The 22,853-nt window shown below is 36.4% G+C and overlaps 2 non-coding genes across 2 annotated transcripts; both read left to right on the forward strand.

The window, feature by feature from the left end:
• Positions 1–1,353: 1,353 nt before the first annotated feature.
• Positions 1,354–1,426, forward strand: TRNAK-UUU (transfer RNA lysine (anticodon UUU)). Its single transcript has one exon. It is a non-coding gene; the product is annotated as a tRNA-Lys (tRNA).
• A 17,483-nt stretch (positions 1,427–18,909) lies between these two features.
• TRNAK-UUU (transfer RNA lysine (anticodon UUU)) lies at positions 18,910–18,982 on the forward strand. The gene has a single exon. It is a non-coding gene; the product is annotated as a tRNA-Lys (tRNA).
• Positions 18,983–22,853: the final 3,871 nt, after the last annotated feature.

The following is a 22,853-nucleotide window of genomic DNA, read 5'->3' on the forward strand; positions in this document are numbered from 1 at the left end:
TCCAATAAGAATAGCAAGCAATAGTTTAACCAAGCAAGAGTGGTTTAAGTAAATAGTGAACCCGAGTCACATTTCGATCTGGTGCAAGCTGATCCGTATTTAGGTAAGTGCAATTCTGTGCTCGAGCACAGGGCGGGAGAATTTAGGGGCGGCAAAATTTTGGATTTGTTTTAAAGATTCACAATAAAGTAATATTTAAACTAGCGGGCAGCAGACTTCCGCGCAAACGCGAGAAAATATATTAATATGTTTAATTCGCTCTAATTGCAGTAGTTATTAATTAGCTAGTTTGTCTGATTATTTTTTAAAAAATCATCCTCTCCCACGCCGATCCCAAGGGATAAGAATGAATTTGAACATCACGAACCCTGATACCTTAAACTCAGAGACCTCGAAAACTATGAATCCAACACTAATATCTGTCGTTATCGATTACTTTTAAAATCTCGCCCCTCCCTCAGAGTGGAGTATGACTTCGAAGTTGAATTGGAATAAAACTGTCACTATTCATCTCAGCGGCCCCAAAAAGCTATGAATTCAACTTTAATGTTTGTTGTTCTCGATTATTTTTAAAATGCTCCCATGTTATTCTTTGCTTCCCCATATCTCAGCTCAGGTGTGACCTAGGGACCTGGAATAGGTCATTTGGATCATTTCCCTGAGAGAAACATGAAATTTTAATATTTTTTAAAGCTATCTATTATTGTTCTCGAGTTGAAAAGCGCTACAGATAAACAGTTTATTGTATTAGTAACATAGATCCTATTAAACCATTACTAACGATAAATAATGTAACTAATTATTTTTCTTATAAGTTATCACCAATAATTATTGGTGCCTCACAGGGACGTCCACCAATGGTCACCTACCTTCGGGCAGAACACCACATCGTAATCATCATTTAGAGAATTTGGCCATTTAGGATTACGTTGTAACTTTTGTAACATGTAATACCTAAACTGCTACTCAATAAGAGCTAGTATGTTTGCAAGATCACGGCTTGTTTCCTTGTTTGAGAATGAGACATAACATCGTGCGGGGGCGGGGGAGGGGGGAAGAAAAGTTATTTAGAGTACAGAGGCGCACAATATATAAATACGGCCAAGTCCCATACAATGCAATTGGTCGTAAGCAGAAAATATTCCAATCAGAAATAAAATTAATCGGTGCAAGTCTCATTAAATAAGATCGATTTTAACATGAGTATTGCACTTCTTATAAAAGTAATTCTTGGGTAACTCGGTGCAAACAGTATGGCTTTAGAAGGGAGTACAATAATGAGCACAGCAGAGGGATCGAAAATTAAGTATTACGAACATTGTACTACATCATTTAGAAAACTTTGTTCACAGAGCCCGGATAGCTCAGTCGGTAGAGCGTTAGGCTTTTAACCTAACGGTCCAGGGTTCGAGTCCCTGTTCGGGCGGTATTTTTTTTAAAATTTAATTTCTCCTTTACCAGTTATTTCTATTTGGTCGAGTAAGAAATATTTAATCTCTTGCCCACTACGATGGACGAACCAAGTAAGCTCGCCACTTCCCATGCACTCTCATACAATCTTCATTATTCTATTTCCATCATCCATAAACTTCGTTTTGCTCACTGTCTTCCCATGGTCATAGTTATACTTCTTGTTCATTACCAATTTCTGTTGATTTAATCTTCCTGTGCATTTCCTCACACTTACCAAATCTTTCCAATTCTTCTATACATTCACATTTCCTTTTGTAGAATTATATACTTGCTTTGTCTATTTCCATTCATAATTACTTAACTTTATAAATTCTTCCCTTTGGTATAATGCTACTTCTTTTTGTTACTTTGTATAAATACCTCTTACATAATTCGTACTTTATTAACCATATTAAATTCGTTCTATCCTGCCATTTTCGAAGATGCATGCATGGTTTAATATTCTTAAACTGCCCGTTATAACCTGGGGGTATTTTGTTGAAATTTAAACGATTTTATAGGAGTTCTACAAGTTGATTCCTGTCTTCTTCATTTTTTTTTACAAAAAAATGAGTTTTCAATATCCAACTTATTGTTTTCAGGGTTTTTTTTTTATTTTTTTGGACATTCACTTCTTTAACATTTGGTTTGATGAGATGTGACATTTGTTTCAGAGAAAGTTTCCCGATTTTAAAATTATTCTAAAATCTTCCGAGAATTACAGCATAATAGATTTGGTATCTCCGTTCCTCTATGAGTATTTTCATCATTTTCTCATCTTGTGCTAACTAAACCAAGTGTCCGGATTACCAGTGCATTCTGTATCCGAGAGATTGGTCACTCTTTTTTTTTCCTTTTTTGTCGCCCAAAACGATTTTGCATATTACAAAACTTTCTTGTCCTTACCACAAGCAGAATTGTAAATCTTTCACTACAAATACATATCCACTTTTCTTCTGTCTTCTATAATTTATATTTTTACGTAATTCCTCTACCTATTCAAGTTGCTTCTTCAGTGGTCGTTCGATGCTTTATCTTTCTATAGTTTTTTTTTGTGTATCTTTTAACATTTCAAAATTTTCTTCCCTGTACCATGATACTAAGTACGTATGTTCCATGTCCTCATTTTAAATCTTTCGTTCTTGCTTGTATTTTTTAGCTATCTTTTCTACCTTGTTAGATGCACACTCGTCCAATATTCTTTGACAAAACATTCTCTTCAAGCAAATTAAAACTGAGGAATATTTCAATTCGGTCGCACTTTGTCCATTTAAAGATGATCATACATAAGTTTCTTTCTTAAAGAGAGTGTAGGGAAAGTAGTGTTGCAATCTCCTGTTTACTTCTACACTTATGTGCTTCAACCGTTAAAGTTATTCTGACAACTACAGGAATTATTGTTAATTTGTTACTCATCAGTATAGTTTTTTCCAACTTCACAAGTGGACAGTGAAAGTAAATAGATTTTCCTTTCTGATATTTTTCTCCAAGACTAGGACTTTACTATGTCTGTATCAAATATTTTACACAAAGGTTAATTCAGTTTACATAACTTAAGGTAGGTACTCGGGTTAGGGTTTCAAGCTCTTTTTCATTATTCAAATCGGTTTTTTCTTTGGGCGAATTTCTCCGGAAAATGTTATAATTTTGTTCGTATTACTCAAGAAAATGTTTAATGAGTAACTGCAGTACAACACGGTTTGGTTTAAGGAATTGTATCGAGAAACTTTAGTGTGGTACCCCGTACCTTTTGTTTCACAAGTAACCACTTGTACACGTCAATCATTATTTGTCCACAATAAAGCACACTGACTTCATCAACTGCCTGGGAAGCGCGAAGAGTATCAAAAAACACAGTACACACTTAAGTAAACGTATTCAAGTAACGGAAGGTGGATTTTATGATTAAGCTGGACTCATTTTCACAAGGAGCGTCGAGATGATAGCTCTCGCATGTAAGGCCCAATGGCGCAATGGATAACGCGTCTGACTACGGATCAGAAGATTCCATGTTCGATTTCTGGTTGGGTTGGACTTTTTAGTTAAGAACGAGGATTTAATGTTAACCAGTTGAGAATGCTCGAAGATAATTTTTTTTCGAAATTTATATGAAATAGTATATTAAATTTATTTGATTGAATTCAATAGATAATACACTTACATATTTAGAACCTGCGCATTGGGGAATCTATTGAATTAGCTATATTGAGCTGTCACATTTTATCACCGTATATATACAGGAAATGAATATATAACCAGTGCACAGTGGTCCAGATACCCCTAAATCCTGGAGAAAACCCTGAAATAAAGTTTGTAGCAGAAAGTCGAAACCGATGTGAGTTGAAAGATAGACGACCACTGTATTCAATTCAAACCAACGTAGGATGAGAAGGGTTTAACCCCCGGAAGTCTGAGAAGGAGGTCTGAAGTGAGCTTTTGCTGACTATGGTGAAAAGTTGTTACCTTTATACGTCAGCACGCATAATATTCAGAGCTATGTAGGACCAGAATTATGTTCTTGAGAAAACGTTATGTGTCGTTTTGTATAGCTTTGTACCGGTATATTATCCTTTCCAGACATGGTGTTAAACGTGGTTGATTTTTGCGCAAACGTGCCAGTAGATGGTAAAACCAAAGGGGTTTGGAATTCCACATATTTTGATGGTTCCTTTCAGTTCCATTTGTGTTTTAACGCGATTCAAGCAGTTTCAAATTACGATTTCTTTTTCAAAGAATAGCTCAATACGTCCTCTTACGGAGACAAAAAGCCAATTTTGACGTTTTTTGCCCGATTTTGTTACAGGTAGACAAGTTACTGGTTGAGTAAGAATTATGTGTAAATCAGTGTGTATCGCTGTACACTTAATTAGTTTTTTCTGATTTCTTGCAGACAATGTCTTATCAAACTACAAGAAGAAGCCTTTTTCGTGTAATTCGGCATACAAAAGTCAGCAAGGACGCAAGAAGATGATGTTTGATTACATTTGTTGAGCTCGAAATATTTGCATGGTTAACGAAAGAAGGGAGACTTCAACTGGCGTAGATATGTCCCCAAATTTTCGACAAACTACAGAAGTGTAAGCGAGACTATAAGAAGTTTGAGGAGGAAAACCAGGAGTGACTAAATCATGAGACTGATTTCCAAACCGACTTGTCTGTCAGCTAGGTAAACACCTTCGACATCGGTAGGCGCGAGACCGGAGACATTTGAAAGTAGCAGCACACGCTTAAAACGTAGGAAGACAGAAGATCTACATGCTTCGTGGAATGGATCAATACTCAGATATGCCGCAGGCATGAAATTCCGAGAAGGAGAATATGACAAGGAATACCTGACGAAGGAAATTGAGAAGACACCAACGAGAGGAAAGAAGATATGACAAGCCTGGAAGATGGCTCAGAAACAACATCCGACACCCACTTACACTTCTGACGAAGCTTTGGCCTTATTGTTGGAAGCCGACCTAACTCGACACTAGTACCAACTGTTTTACGGAACGGTGCCAGGATGCTGCGGCATGATATATACTCCTCCTACAAACGTGTTCTAGAGGCAAAGAAACGATGTTACTCTGCAAACATTAGTATTACCGAATCGGCTGCCGAGGTGTCACTCCAAGATTTTCTATATCATAGAGCAAGCCTCATTCTCGAGGTGCAAGAACCTGTGTTTGACCAAGTGCCTAAGAAATATTGGAAGCAGCTGATATTAGTATCGAAGTGGGGATGTGATGGAACTACTGACCAACCACAGTATAAACAGAGAGCTCATGAGGCAGAATTCCAAGATACGGACATCTTCACTTTTATGGTACCATTATAGCTCTACTACGTGTCAGACAAGAGGAGAAAGGTCATCGTGTGGCAAATTGACGACCATTTTCTGTATTAGAATCCAGTTCAAGAAAGAAACAACAGACTTATTGACACAAGAGGTGGACCGCATTCAGCAACAAGTGCAGAACTTGAATCCCATAGTAACAGCAAACAAACAGTATCATGTAGAGCATTTGTAGCAGTTAACTGTGGTTGATGGTAAAATGTGTAATGTGCTCACTAGTAATACGTCAGCACAAAAATGCTATGCCTGCGGAGTCACCACCAAAGGAAATGAACAACACCAGCAATGTTAAATACGAGACTCCAGAAACATTTCAGTTTGGGTTGTCAATCCTTCATGTATGGATAAGTTTCATGGAGTGGTTGTTACATATATCATACAGATTGGACTTTCAACAATGGTAGATCCGAAAGGAAAACAAACCATTAGCAGACGCAAAGCATAAATTTGTGCAAGAAAAGTTAAGGAACTGGGACTCAGAGTACACGAGTCGAGGCAAGGTTGAAGTGGAACGTCCAACGATGGTAACACACCCAGACTGCAATGAGCACTTTCAGGCCCATTGCTAGTTTTGAACATATATGCATATATTTAAAGGAAATCTAATATTCATATTATTTCTTGTTTATTAATACATATATAATTAGGTTAAAAAAACCAGCGCTGGTAAAATTATTATAGTTTGGTATTTTTGTCTATTAATCTTTATATAAACTTATATATTTCATATGTGCATTTATGTATTGTTTAATGTATATATATATATATATATATATATATATATATATATATATATATATATATATATACATGTTAATCTTTAAAGTTATTCTTTTCAGTTTATAAAAAAAATTAATTCCAAGTAAGGCAAAAGTTTAGTAGCTAGCTAGCTCTTTTGGAAACACTGTTAAGCTCAGTGACAGTTTCTTCTCGTCGTAGCGGAGAGGGGGAAAGCTGTTAAATCGTATATAAGTAAAAAGGGAATGGCAGCGGGAGGCAGATTTTGGATTCTTTTGATAGAATCGAGACGGAATTTTTTAGCGGGAGGAGCTTTCGTGCTCCTTGGGTCTCTTTATTGCTTCGCGACTTTTCTTTTAAGTCAGAGCAGGGGTACAGCCGAAAGAGATGGCTGTGTATAGGGTCAACCTTTAGACTTGTTAAGCGGAATACGAATCAGAATATTTGAGTTCTGGTTGTATGTCCATGGGTATGGTCTAAGGATAGGTTCGATTCCCGGTTAGGAATATTTAAGGAAATGAAATTTAGTAGGGATCTTTAGATCTATTGTGACAACGTTCCTTCCAACGCTGTATGTTTTCAGAAATTTTCTTTATTTTGATTTTAGGGAAGGCTGTTGCTATGGCAACCGAGCCGGATGAGTAATATATACATTTTTTTCGGTTAGTTGTTTCTGATTAGCCGATTAGAATTTTCACGGCTGATTCCTCACATAAGGGGATGGTAGGCTGTGGTTTGTTTTGATTTTTATTCCTACTACCGAGCCTGAATGAAGGTGCTTTATTCCTAAATGAAGGAATCTTCCATTTCCCTTTACCTTTTTAAAGTCTGTTAGCTAGCTGATTTCCTTAAGGGTTGTCCAATAAAGGGCGATTCCTGAATTAGGGATTTAGGCCAGACTGTACTCAGAATGTTGGGTCTGTCTTTAGAGTATGTGAGGTTCATGATGGCTTGTACGAGGACGCATGTTCAGAACCTCTCTTAAGGAATTTTAGACAAATTTTAAAGGAAGCTTAATGTTTGGAGCAAACTGTTATTTAAGGTTTTAAATAGGTGGGGACCTCTGGGTCTAGAGGTGTACCTGAACGATTTTTTTTGATTAGAGAAATCATTTACATTAAGGAATATTAATCTCAGAGAACATTATTTTTTGTTTTTGGTTTTTGAAATTTTGAATAAACTAGTCTACTTGGAAAAGTCTGATTGATATAAAATTCCCTGAACCTTGGGTATTGATATTAAGTTTATTGTTTACTAGTTACCTAGACGATTAGTAAGCAAATTTATTTATATTATGTAAGTGTCTCACGAATTAATTTTCAGGTTTTGAAGCGTAGTATAAGATAGTAAAAGGAACATACTACATGATATACGTGTTATATAGGCACATCACATAATTTTGGGGGCTGCTGTCCAGGATATTAGACTTTTCTTTTAAGTAGTATATGCGTTTAAAATCAGGGAAGATACTGAGAAATATGGAATCCAATTCTATAGAATTAGAAGCTTTGAGACAAGCCCTGGGAATGGAAGGAACCGAACAGTTGAGCGCTGAGTCTCTATTAGATTTTATTAGGAATTTGAAAGACTTACAAAATGCACGGAGAAGTGAAAATGCTAGTTGCTCGTGTAGACAGGATTTTGAGGAAGTGAAATTACAACTTTCACATTTTTCTGGGGATCCGTCGCAAGATCCATTTGAGTTTTTGTCTAGTTTAGAAGACTTTGCGGCGCATAAACAAGTCTCGTTAGAGATTATTCTAGAAAGAGTCGTGCCAAAAGTCTTAGAGCGAGAAAGTAAGGAATGGTTCCAGTTTAAGAAGCCTTTCGCAAATTTTGCGGAATTCAAAGATAGCTTCCTTAAGGAATATTTCAGTTTTAATTATAAGGAAGAGATTGAATCGCACTTAGTGAGTAGGATTCAGAAACCAAGTGAGCCTCTTGCGCGTTTTGTTAGGGAGATGTCACTTTTGTTTAAGAGATTGCCTGACCCTCCACGAGAAGTAGAACAAGTAAAGAAAATTTTGACCAAGGTACACCCAAAGTATAAGATCTATTTACATGAAAAAGAATTTTCGGGACTGAAACAGCTAGAAGCGTATGCTTTAAAAATACAGTCATATTTATTAGAGGAATTGAATTACGTAAAGTCTCATGAGGTTGAACAGAAAAGGGCAGGCTTAGCTGTAGTTGCTACAAAGGGGACGGTTTTAGACAGTGCGCCGGAAATTAGAGCAGAAGCTCTAAACCCAGCTGTTTTTAAGAGACAAGATAAAGTTGTAGGCGAGAATACTAAGGAAAAACAGCCAATAAAATGCTTTTTCTGCAAATCTGACGGGCATAAAAAATACAGTCTTCCTAGTACGACAGAAGCTCTATCAGGAAATAAGCGTTATTTTATATCACTGGATATTATATTTGCTTTCTCACAAATTGAGTTTGATGAGCAGAGTAAGGAATTTACTACCTTTATTACGCATAAGGGCTTATTTAGGTTCACAAAAGGGTGCTACGGCATCAAGGATCTTCCGCATAGTCTGGCTAAACTCATGCAATTGGTGCTTAACGAACTTTATTTTACTAAAGTTATAGTATACTATGATGACATCCTATGTGGTGGGGAAACAAAAGAAGAACTCGAAATTTTAGATGACACATTAAAGAGAATTAAAGAGGCTGGGTTAACCCTAAATCCTGATAAGGCAGTATTTTCGCTCAAGACATTGAATTTCTTGGCCATCGTATTAGGCCTGGGTATATTTCTTGTACTGAAGAAAAAATCAAAATGGCCAAACAGTTTCAGAGACCAAGAAATGTAAAACAAGTCCAAGCGCTTTTAGGCTTTTTCAATTTTTTTCATTTTCGGATCAAGGGGATTGCTGAAATTTTAGCGCCAATAACAGATCTTTTGAAGAAAGATAAACCGTTTATATGGGCTCAAGTTCATGAGGAAGAGTTGAATAAATTAAAGGAGGCTCTAGCAGAAGACCCCATGCTTCTCCTACCTAAAATGGGGGAGCCGTACCACATATTCGTAGATGGCTCTAGTATCGCGTCTGGGTACACTCTGTGTCAAAAAGATGACCAGGGGAAACTGGGGGTAGTGGTCTATGGGTCCAGGAAATTATCACCGGTACAGGCGAAGTACAGCGCAACACATCTCGAACTTTTCTCTATAGTATTAGCTTTAGAGAAGTTTGAAATTTTCTTGATGCATGCACCTGTCGTGTATGTGTACACTGACCACAAACCGATTTTGACTATTCTTAAGTCGAGTAAAATCTCTCCGATGTTAAGTCGCTGGGCTGCGAGAATTTCTCGATTTCCTGTGGTTTTGAAATTCTTGCCGGGAAAGAAACAGCCAGTTGATGTGCTTTCTATTTTAGAAGGAAATTATAAAGAAGGGCCAGAATTTGAGGGTTCCGCTGAAGCAAATGATTTACTTCCTCTTGAATCAGAAAGTTACAAGGGCTTTCTGAAGGTAGAAGTAGAGGGCCAGAAGTTGATAGATGTTCAAGATCTTCCTTCAAATGATTTATTTTTCATAGATGTTCAGAGGACTAAGGAGATAAAAACTCTGAAGAAGGAACTGAAGAGGAAGCGAAACGATGAAATTCCTCTGAGTGGTAGGTCGTGCTACATTACAGACAGGGACAAGTTACAGTTTATGTCTGAGTTACCTTTTAATATTTTGGCTGTAAGTAAGGACGAACAAGTTGAGGAATTTCCTAATTCTTATGATTTACAAGATTTCGAAAAATGGAGACAACTACAAAGGGCTGACACGCTTCTTGGTAAATTGATAGATTTTAAATGCGGAGAGAAAAGAAATTTTTCCAGGCGACTTAAACAGACCTTGAGACAGTTCGATAGAGTTACCTTCTTTAATGAAGAGAATATTTTGATGAGGACTGTCAAAATTAAGGGGGAAGAAAGGGATGTAATATGGGTACCAGATAAACTGCGGGCCACAATTTCTAAAGCAGCCCATATTGAGAAGGAGTCAGGGCATACATCCTTCATAGAAACTTTAGATAGAATCAGAAATCGTTTTTTTCTGGAAAGAAATGAAGAAAAATGTTAAAGATTTCACGAAGGCTTGCGTTCCGTGTAGCATTTTTAAGGAAAACATAAATACAAAGTTCGGATATATGGAAAGTTCCTTAGTAAAAGCACCCGGAGAAGTCCTGTATGCGGACAATCTAGGTCCAATCACAAAAACTAAAGTAGGAGGGTATCGATATTGTTTAGTATTAGTAGATGCTTTCACAAGGTTAGTGAAACTTTTAAGGCTTACAGCAAAGATTATGGTTGAATGTATTCTGATCTTTTTCTCAGAATTTGGAACATATCAAAGGTTAGTGACGGATAATCACAGTATTTTCAATAGTGAAATTTGGAAAAAGGCCATGGAGAGCTTAGGGGCTAGATACAGCTTTATCAGTTCATATAGGGCGCGTGCTAACAAGGCTGAAAAGGCAATAAAGGACGTTAAGTGTCTTTTAGGCATATATAATGCAAAGCACGAGAACTGAAATCAGGATTTGAAATTAATTGAATTCGCTCTGAATTCAAAGAAATGTTCGAGCACTGGGTACTCTGCATTTTATTTACATTTTGGCAGGGAGCTTCGACATCCATGGTTAGATTTAGAAACCAAGAAAGAAAGGGAAACAAGTTTGAATGTCGATCATCCGAAATATGTGGCCGAGTTGAGGAACAGGTTGGAGAAAGCTTACCAACGGGCGAACAAAATTCAGGAAGAGAAGCATAGAGCATATGGGAAGATTTATAATAAGGGAAGACGACCAAGTCCTTTTAAAGTAGGACAAGGTATATGGCTGAGAGTCATTAGGATTTCCTCGCCTACTCAGAATATTAGCGCATCGTTGGCGAATCGATATTCTGGTCCGTGGCGGATACAGAGTCAAGTAGCCACAAACACATTTTTGGTAAGGAACAAGTGGTCCGGGAGGACAGTAAGAACCAATGCAGATATGATGAAACCTGTTTTTAAAGCTCCCGACTTTGCTAAACACGTGGTCGAATTACAAGCTGAGTACGCGAAGGAAATCAGTCCGAGCGAAATAAAGAAGAAAGAGGGGGGAGAGTAAAACTACCCACCGACCCTGTAGTTTGATTTTTTTTCTCGAAGTTGGATTTTGTAAACAACAACCTCCCTTAGAGATGTTTTTATTTTAGCTAGTTCAAGCTTAGTTCGCTTCGACAGCAGTTCACGTCACGAGACGAGACCGTAAAGTTCAGAGCCTTAGTTTCTCTAAAGTTACATTCAGACAGCATGTCTCGACAGACTAGGTCAGTATACGTAGGTGCCAGACCAAACCCTCAAAACCCGTTAAGGCTTCAATTATTATACCACGTTGATGCACCGAAAAACAATAAAAGAAGAGCAAGGTTTGCTCAAGATGAAACTTCAAGTTCCAAAAGAAGCCGAGTGGAAGCGGCCGAAATGACACTAAAGGATATTCGTGACATGCAGTGCGAGCGGAAAAAAGAGGAAGGGCACCATTCTTTTGAGCATCTTCCGGGTCCCTCAAGAACGCAACACGAGGACGAGGATTTCATAGACCTTTTTACGGACGGAGAAGGACTGGGAATTCCAAGGACTCCAGGGAAAAACATCAGGTTTTCGGAGAGAAAAGAAGGAGCATCCCAAATCAGGAGGAAGCTGCATCTTTAAGGATTGATTGTAAGTCAATAATTCTCTTTTTTAGGAAAGTGTTATTTGGTTCAAAATTGATTCGTGAACTGTAAGAGACTTTAGACTTTCGAGGCAGCCATAAGACCTCGAGACAAATTATCAGTTCTGATTTTTTTGTGTGCTGTAAATAATTGTGCTGATTGTGTATTTTTGAAATGAATTTTCCCTCAATGTGAACGGGGGAAAAAACTGTTCCGGACTTCAGACTTTTGGACACTCATAAGTCCCAAATTCATATCTTATCAAAGTTTAAGTGAGTGTATGTGAAATTTGTGTTTGTGTTTCGAAAGTGATTTTTCCCTTAATGTATTCGGGGGAAAAAGACTGGAAGAGACTATGAACTGAGAAAGTTAAGTGGAAAACGCAGTTTTTTTTAAAGGTCGCGGTATATGCAATGAGCACTTTCAGGCCCATTGCTAGTTTTGAACATATATGCATATATTTAAAGGAAATCTAATATTCATATTATTTCTTGTTTATTAATACATATATAATTAGGTTTAAAAAACCAGAGCTGGTAAAATTATTATAGTTTGGTATTTTTGTCTATTAATCTTTATATAAACTTATATATTTCATATGTGCATTTATGTATTGTTTAATGTATATATATATATATATATATATATATATATATATATATATATATATATATATGTATATATATATATATATATATATATATATATATATATATATATATATATATATATATATATATATATATATATGTATATGTTAATCTTTAAAGTTATTCTTTTCAGTTTATAAAAAAAAATTAATTCCAAGTAAGGCAAAAGTTTAGTAGCTAGCTAGCTCTTTTGGAAACACTGTTAAGCTCAGTGACAGTTTCTTCTCGTCGTAGCGGAGAGGGGGAAAGCTGTTAAATCGTATATAAGTAAGAAGGGAATGGCAGCGGGAGGCAGATTTTGGATTCTTTTGATAGAATCGAGACGGAATTTTTTAGCGGGAGGAGCTTTCGTGCTCCTTGGGTCTCTTTATTGCTTCGCGACTTTTCTTTTAAGTCAGAGCAGGGGTACAGCCGAAAGAGATGGCTGTGTATAGGGTCAACCTTTAGACTTGTTAAGCGGAATACGAATCAGAATATTTGAGTTCTGGTTGTATGTCCATGGGTATGGTCTAAGGATAGGTTCGATTCCCGGTTAGGAATATTAAAGGAAATGAAATTTAGTAGGGATCTTTAGATCTATTGTGACAACGTTCCTTCCAACGCTGTATGTTTTCAGAAATTTTCTTTATTTTGATTTTAGGGAAGGCTGTTGCTATGGCAACCGAGCCGGATGAGTAATATATACTTTTTTTTCGCTTAGTTGTTTCTGATTAGCCGATTAGAATTTTCACGGCTGATTCCTCACATAAGGGGATGGTAGGCTGTGGTTTGTTTTGATTTTTATTCCTACTACCGAGCCTGAATGAAGGTGCTTTATTCCTAAATGAAGGAATCTTCCATTTCCCTTTACCTTTTTAAAGTCTGTTAGCTAGCTGATTTCCTTAAGGGTTGTCCAATAAAGGGCGATTCCTGAATTAGGGATTTAGGCCAGACTGTACTCAGAATGTTGGGTCTGTCTTTAGAGTATGTGAGGTTCATGATGGCTTGTACGAGGACGCATGTTCAGAACCTCTCTTAAGGAATTTTAGACAAATTTTAAAGGAAGCTTCATGTTTGGAGCAAACTGTTATTTAAGGTTTTAAATAGGTGGGGACCTCTGGGTCTAGAGGTGTACCTGAACGATTTTTTTTTTGATTAGAGAAATCATTTACATTAAGGAATATTAATCTCAGAGAACATTATTTTTTTTTTGTTTTTGGTTTTTGAAATTTTGAATAAACTAGTCTACTTGGAAAAGTCTGATTGATATAAAATTCCCTGAACCTTGGGTATTGATATTAAGTTTATTGTTTACTAGTTACCTAGACGATTAGTAAGCAAATTTATTTATATTATGTGAGTGTCTCACGAATTAATTTTCAGGTTTTGAAGCGTAGTATAAGATAGTAAAAGGAACATACTACATGATATACGTGTTATATAGGGAGCATCACAAGACGCATTTTCCAAAATGCGGTACAAATATCCGCAATAACCGGAATCAACAGACGGTTAATCGAGAAATGTGCTGTTCTTTTTCAAACCCTTTGATGTGGCCTGGACATAGATCCCGTCAAATTTAAGACGTTGCTCACTGAAATACGTGACATGTACCTCAATCTCTACTCCACTGGTGGATCCACGGGGAGGGCGGAGGGGGCGACCGCCCCCTCCAAAGAGTTTTTTGAACTTCCAGCATTTCCCGAACGATCCCATCTGTGTGACAAGCATAGCAGAGTCTAATCAAAATGTGTGGTACCTAATAGTAATTAATACAGACATATTTGAATTCTGAATACTTCTCTCCCAGGTTCCTTGGGGCGGTCACCATAAGCCTCAAAGCAGCGAGGTATGATTCATTCGTTGGACGTACAGCTATGGGAAGGAGGGTAAGACGACTCACTCTTTGAACTAAAAATGTGTTATTGTATCCTAGGAAAAGTATATGAAATGGAATTCGGAATTCCGGATTATAACCTCAATTACCTTTACCTCTAATAAAGAAAAATATGGAATCTTCAGCGCTCCTTACCGAACAGCTCTCTGAATCTGAGAGGAGACCTTTCGGTTTGTTGATTGATTAATATTCGTTGATCAAAAGCGATGCTTTACAGAACGAGAACTAGACTTTAAAGTTGGATCTTAACCACTGCAGTGCGTTCAATGATCACTCACCGGGTATTAAACCACAGAACCTCATGCATCAAAGATCATAGGTACCTTCGCTAGCTACTAGATCAACAAAGGGAGCCGTGACTTTTGGGGTTCAACACGGAAACATTAGGAAGGGACCAGGGATTTATTGTGACTTCTAATGGCATTTAATCTTTTCTTGAGAAATAACACAAGCTGTTATTGTAATTCATACTTAAAAGACGAAACCCTGAGTGAGTAACTTCACACAGGTCAAACCGCTTAAGTTAGAAACTTGAAATTAGGACAGTAGATAAGATTTGTTACGTAGGGTATCACTCAGGACTTTTTTTAATTCGACGAAAGGAAGGGAGAATGCGGTGGAAATTATTTTAATAAGATGGCCATCTCTTCGAATCCGTTAAGACTAGAGACTTGGAATTTGGCATTTTGATTTCTCATTTAAAATAATTTGACACGCGTTTCAACGTTTTTTGATAGTTTAGTAAAACGGAGAAAAAAGAGATGGAAATAAAAATGTGGCGGAGATTGCAAATATTATAATAAGATATCAATATCTAAGAATCTTTGAAGGTTAGAAACATGAAATTTAGTATATGGACTTTCCACTTAAAATAGTTCAATACGCATTCAGGCGTTTTCTGATATTTTACCTAGAAGGGAAGGAATGGAGTGGGATTATTATTATTATTATTATTATTATTATTATTATTATTATTATTATTATTATTATTATTATTATTATTATTATTATTATTATTATTATTATTATAAGATGCCCATATCTCGGGATCCCTTGCAGTTAGAAACATGAAAGTTGGTAGTTTGATTTTTCATTTAAAATAATTCAACATGTATTTGAGCGTTTTTTTTTTTTACTTAATGTAGAAGAGAAGGAAAAAAGGTGGGGGTCGGTTCATTAAAATGCCTTACGAAGTGTTTAAATTTCGTGACAGTTTTAGTTCAATCCAATTCTGTATGAAACACAGAAGGAAGAACGCGAAATATTGGGCCGCAGTAGCACGTAGGAGCATTTGCTATATTGTGCAAGGCCGTATGCCGAGCAGATTGGGGATCTGGGGACGAAGCCCCACCTAGACGAAGGCTAGTTTAATATAATTTTATTGTTGCTGTACGCATAGCTATAATTATACTATGTTTCGTGGACCCCATAGAGAGATAGATTAGAAAAATATAGATATATATTAATTTTGTATGATTATTGAATGCACATATACTTTTGTTATCTATTTTTGCGTAAACCGAGTCTTTTTTCTAACTGTTGTTCCGCAATTGTTATTCAAAATATAAATGATTAGAGCAAATTGTACACTTTTTCGTTGAAATGAATGCCATTGTCAATACAGTATTTTCTTTTGTGCAAGTACTGTGCCAGACAGTACATCTAATATGTTGTGGTGACTATGTGTGAAGTGAATCATGAAACGAAGTACGTACTTAATTTCAATCTACCCCCCCCACACACAAATACTTCCATTACCAAAAAAAAAAAAAAAAAAAAGTTTAGGTCTCAAAGTGGAATCTGGGAATCTCGTTTACACCCACTCCCCTCCAGCCCCGGATTCATATGAGTCCCATTCTTGCAAATTAAAATTGTGGTCACCTTGAAGCTACGCTCATCTTCGAGAAAGCAAACCGCCCCTCCCAAACGATCCTTCTGGATCCGCTAGTGCTACTCTTGGTACTATATACCCGCTTCGGTACGTAAAATTCTGACACATCATTAAGTCGGCTCTTTTGTCCATTCGGCAAATGTCAGAGGAGGCGCAGGAAGCCAGGCATAAAAATATCAAGCAATATCGGGAATATCATGCACGAATGAGTTCACTAGAGAACATAGTGATGGACGTGATGCTGCAATTTCTCGTCACGTCGGGCCCCCTTATGTCAACTCTTCGTCAGAGGATGTCGCAAACTGGTGTGATGAAAACTCTGCCAACTGCCGTTTCTAACTTACTGCAAGCCCTATCACGACCCTCAACGGGAGCTGAAAGCGACTCAGAATGAACAATGCTAACTGTGCAACTATTGTGTTAAAATGTTCACTTTGGTGTCCTTTATATTTATTTTGTTTCTTCGTCTCAGTGTATTACAGAATGCAGTGATTTGCTTTTTACACATCGTTTGTATTGTTCAGAACTATCAGAAATCAAAACATATATGATATACCCCTTCTTAGAGGAATGAGTTTTGGCCAGATTTTAGGGGTATCTGGACCACTGTGCAGTGGCCACCGGTTACTATTTGGTAACAAAACGTTTATGATTCTCTTAGGTATAGATCAAGATCAATATGATTTCTCTATGACTTACGGTTCCCGAGATATGGCTCCTTAAATCTCCCGAAATCGGAACTTTTTTGGTCAATATCTCTGGAACGGTAAGGGTGACCAAAAATTCTATCAATTCTTTCAGATAGTTTTTGATGCTCTATCAATTGGAGGGCTCAAAACTTGAAAATCCACATACAACAGACAGATGCACAGACAGACATAGAGAATTCAGTAACGATTTTTTTAAATTTCGTTGAAAATCGGAGAGATTCATAATATGCTTAGTGGCTTAATGTTGCTACGTGAAGTAGCCCGCCTCTCAGCAAACCTCATATTTACTATCAAAAAGTAAGAAAAGTGTGATTTACGAAATTTCCAACCTCGTGAAATCCTGCACGAAATCCTACTGAAAGTAATGCATTCTGTTCCAGCTGAACGGAAATATGTTGGGAAAATTAGGGTGGATATTTCATCAACATTATTTATTCACCGCAAGCTCTACAATGTTATTGGTTAAAAGGAACAAAATATCCTAAAATGGTATATCCAACGAGCTGGACAAAATTGTATGGTTGATCTAAATCCTCAGGTGTAGTTCTCCAGAAAATTCACAGAAAAGACTTGTTTGATATTAGTTGGTGCGAATGTGATGTCCATCTTGACGTCTGGTGGGAAACTCATCTCAGTAACACAACACAGGGATGGACTAAAGTTAAGCGTCTTACGTCACAAACCCTGTATACTTTCAGCAAACAGTATGGGGTAACCAGACAGCCAGAAGACGAAGTATTATGGAACAGATTCGTATTGATATGGATGACGGAGGAAAAAATTGCGAGTGAATATTCTTAACAAATTAAAAATTATACATTGTGCACAGCAATTCTCAGAAAAAAAGTAACAGTGCATATAGAGAAGGATGACAAATGAAAGCATCATTCGGCGTTGGTTTGTAAAATTTTGTTCTGTGAAATTCATTTTTTTTTTCGAATCTGTTGGCTGTGATCGAAATTTCCGAAGAGTGAGGCAATGAAATTCCCTATTAATCTTATGTATAAACATGAGTCTTTGTTTCTCATGTTACACAAATCCACGTCGTTGGCTTGGCATATTTCTAGGTAGCTGCAAGGAAGAGACCATATCTAGAAGAGATCTTAGGGTATTTAGAACTTCTCTATGAGTTTTTTTTTATGAGGAAGAAAATAATTCCAGGGAGAAGAGGTCGTTTAAAATCTATGCCATAAATAGGGTATCTCATGAACCCCTTACGCAAGGAAGATGGAACTCTGTATATGAACTCATTATTTATAATAAGTTGAGAGTGTTTAAACATTTAAGAAAAATTCTTTTAAAGGAAGAAAGAAGGTGATTTTCGTACATTCTTCCTGTGTGTTATCATCAGATGAAAACAGGGGTGAAGTTTGAAATGAGTTTTGGGAAATACATAACACTTCCATTGAGACGAATTCTTATCTTCTTACTATTACTATTCTAAGGGGAAGCGGTGAAAAGGATATGCCAAAAATATAATAGGTTACGAGTTCCTCAACAGTTCAAAAAAATATATATATATTTTTAAATAGTTAGCAGTTGGGTGGACCTGTGTTTTAATAATTGCACTTTCATTGAAACGTGAATTCAAAGGGAAGAAAAATGTTCAAATTTTTTAAAAAATAAAGCCTCCTTGAAATTAATTTTTAAACAAAGTTAACATCTGGATTGAGCTAATTTTTAATCATGTTATTTCAATACAAATAGACATCCTCGTCGGTGGAAGAGAATTCCAATATCAAATATTCATCGCTCACCTAGTGCTCTTCCCGTACAACGCCTGGTAATCTAGCTAATGATAAAAATATAAAATTGTGAGTAGGTTATTGTTTCCAGTTTACGGTAAATGATAGTGTATTAACGCTACATACAATTGAATAAATAAAAAGATTCTAAAACATCTAACAATTCTTATAAAAAAAACTACGCTCGGACAACTGGGTGCGAACAAAGTGGATCTAGAAAGGGGTACAATAATGAGCAGAGCAGAGAAGTAAAATCAAATATCACGAAAAATTTATTACATCTTAGGAAATAGTACTCATACAGCCCGGATAGCTCAGTCGGTAGAGCGTTAGGCTTTTAACCTAACGGTCCAGGGTTCGAGTCCCTGTTCGGGCGAAAATTTTTCGCAAAACATTTCATAAAATTTCCCCTTCATTAGTCATTTGCAACAGGCTGGGTAAAAAAGTATTTACTCTCGTGCCCACCACAATGAATGAGTCAGGTAAGCTCGCCATTTACTTTGCACTCTCATACAATCAATAATTATTATATTTCCATCATCCTTAAACTTCGCTTCCCTCGCTGTCTTCCCATGGTAATCATTATTCCCCTGGTTTATTACTAATTTCTGTTGACTTAATCATTCTATTCATTTCCTCATACTTACCAAATCTTTCCAATTCTATATATTCATTCACATTTCTTTTATAGAATTATATCCTTGCTTTACTTTTTACCCTTCCTACTTACTTATTTAACTTTATGCAATTCTTCTTTTTGGCATAGTGACACATTCAGATTTACCTTTTCGTTACTTTGTATAAAACCTATTTTGTATATCATTAACCGTATTGAATTTTCTCTATCCCGCTAGTTCTAAAGCTTGATACGTGCAAAATTTAATATTCTTAATCCGCCCGTTATTATCTGTGGGTATTTGGTTGAAATTTAAACGATATTACACGAGTTCTACAAATCTGTTTCTCACCTCTTCATTTTCTTTTTTCCTTTTTTGAGTTTAAAATATCTTACTTCTTGTTTCCTACTTCTTTCAGGTTATAGTTTTTGTTCGTCATTCACTTTCGCAACACAAGGTTTGATGTAATATGGCATTTGTCTCGGACGAAGTTTTCTAGATTTTTAGATTGTTCCAAAATCTTCCCAGAATTACAACAAAATGGATTTTATATCTCCGTTACTCTATGAGAATATTCATATACATTTTCTCATCTTGTGCTGATTGAACCAATTGTTCCGAATTATCAGTGCATTCTGCAAACGAAAGATTGGTTACTCTTTCCTGTTTTTTCTTTCGCCCCAAACCATGTTTCATATTACAAAACTTTCTTGTCTTCCCCATAAATCAGCATAGTAAATCTTCCACTACAAATACATATTCACTCTGCTTATGTCTTCCTATAATTTCTATTTTTAGGAAATCTCTCTACCTCTTCAGTTGTTTCTTCAGTGGGCGTTCGATGCGTCCATTTTTCTAAATTCATAAATCCCTAACAAATGTAGATTACTTTTGTGCTTGTACCTTATGACATTTTAAAATTTTCTTCCCTGTACCAAGGTATTAGTAAGTATATTCTATGTCCTCATTTTAGATTTTTTGCTCTTGCTTGTGCTTTCTCCTTTAGCTATCTTTTCTACCTTGTTAGATACACTCGTCCAATATTCTTTGAGAAAACATTCTCTTCAAGCAAATTAAAACTGAGGAATATTTCAACTCCGTAACACTTTGTTCATTTAAAGATGATCATACATAGCTTTGTTTCTTAATAGCAGTGTAGGAGAAATAGTGTTGCAATCTCCTGTTTACTTCTATATTTATGCTCTTCAACTGTTACTCTGACAACTACAGTCATTATTGTTAATTTGTTACTCAATCAGTATAATTGTCGCTAACTTGACAAGTAGATACTGAAGGTAAATAGATGTTTCTTCCTGGTGTTTTTACCCTAAGACTAGGACTTCATGATGTCTATATCCAATATTTTACAGAAAATTTGGTTCTAGCCTGCTTACTTTATCGTAAGTACACGGGTTAGAGTGTGAAGCTCCTTTTCATGATTCAAATCGGGTTAGGGTAAATTGGTATTAAAACTGGGAGCTACAGTTTACCAAAAATTGTATAATTATATCCATTTTGATTTCTAGCAACGAAAGGGAAGAAGATAGTATAGGGGTCAATCCATGCAAAGTGATCGAGAAAAAAGAAAAATTGCCGCTCCACCTTATAAAAAAACTAATTTTTTCATGAATGTTTATCCTATATCAGGGTACTTCAAAACCACAATTAATTAGTTTTTACAACATCCCATGGCGACGCAACAGCTGCCGCCATTGTGCGTTTCTTCGATTTTAGGTGTTTGCATTGTTTTGAATATCTCAGCATGCATTTGTCCTACCAATTTGAAAATTCCTGGACATCTTCAACTCGTGCGGAGCTAAAACTTTGATCTCTTAACATTTTTTTCCTAAAAGCACTTAAAGGAGGTGAAATCAGGGTCTGCACTAGAAACATTTTTGGACATTGAAGCAATGTTTGGGAAGATGAAACAACTGGCATAGAGGTGTGAATTTGTGTGTGCATGTAGTCCGGGGTCATAAGCTAATACACAAAAATTTACAGACCTGTAGCTGCTCCCAAAGGCTTGAAAAAATCTTAAAGTTGGAGAATTATGCCAAATTAGCACATTTCACTGTTCAATATCTCCAATGGGACCGGATAAAAAATATGAAATTTTGGGAATAGTTAGTCCTTTAGCATACCATAGCACACGACAAAGCGCGTTGTGTGTTTCTGAGCATAAGGGGTCAAAGTATTAAGTAATGATGTCATACTCTAGGACAGCGTTTCCCAACCTTTTTCAACTTGCGGCACACTACAGGTATAAATTGAATTCTCGCGGCACACCCATATATATAATTACTATTATTATTTGTATTTTAATGTAATTACTGATCTCCTTCTTACAGAGAAGAAAGCTCGATCACTGATTTCCCCCCGTGCTAATCATTATACTTATTTTTCATTCTAATTTTAAAATAGAAAACAATAGCAATGAAATATAGGACTCTTGTTTTAAAAAATCCACTTTCTCTTTCGAAAACTGTATCTAACCTCTAACTAAAAGGGAAGATCACTACATCAGATTTCAGATGAGAAGCGGCATGGCCTTGAGTTGGCTTTACGCGGCGTCCAATTGGCTTTGAGCGGTGTTGACAATTCGCGACAAGCAGTCCTGCACGCTGACTTCTCGCGCTACTGCGAATCTTGACAATAGCAGAGGTGCTTATTAGAAATATTGTATTAGCACATTAACTGCTCACTTTACGAAGTAGAGAAAAGAATTACGAACAGATACGTGAAAACTACATCTTTTTATGACAACTGGTTGTCATGATACACGCTTTGAAAAGTTTCCATATAAAACAATTAGTAAAACGAGCGTTGAGTCCCGTCTAATTTCCAGTGGAATTTTCTTCGATTTGGAAATGGAACTCAACTTTTATTAAAGGATAATCAGGGGTGTAACCAACAGGTTGTTCTAGGGGAACATTACTTTCAGGGGGAGGAAAGCTTTTCACACATTAAAAACAGAACAAATGACCTCTTTCAGAATATGAAAGCATTTTAACTCACCATGTATACTATACACATATTATGTTTTCTCGATGCTACCTTGACAAAAGACGGATCTTGACAGTACTGAAGTTGAAAAGCGGATTGTAAGAGATAAATCAATAAGCTATTCATAAGAAAACAAATGCTGTTTCTAGCAGTCTGTTTATCCGACTTTGTGTTTATGTAGGTTAAAATACTAAAAGGAAAAAACTCGAAAAAATATCAACTCAGATATTATTATGCAATAATATAGTAGTGAGAGATCCTGGGGGGACTGAGGGAGCCAGGGCCCCTCATTTTATTTGTAAATGTGCAATATTAGGCATAATTTGAATGCAATTTGTCTTAAAATCATCATATATGCTTTCTGCATCTGAATGCCCCCCCCCCCCAATTTACAGAGAAATCAGCGTCTTTGTAATTAGGTACAGAAACTGTATTGATGATGTTTTCTTTTTTTCTTTTTTTAAAAATCTTATTTTATTATAAACGTTTCTAATTTGCATTAACTATTAAATAAGTTTACTAAACATATACTAGATGAACCTCATTTCGGGGCTGGAAATAGTTTGGAAAGTCAAGGCCCTCTTACCCTTGAGAATAGTAAGCGATCGATATATATATTCGATTCCC

Source organism: Thermobia domestica, chromosome 17 (assembly GCF_964235325.1).
Source record: "Thermobia domestica chromosome 17, izTheDome1.hap1.1, whole genome shotgun sequence".
Lineage (NCBI taxonomy): Eukaryota > Metazoa > Arthropoda > Insecta > Zygentoma > Lepismatidae > Thermobia > Thermobia domestica.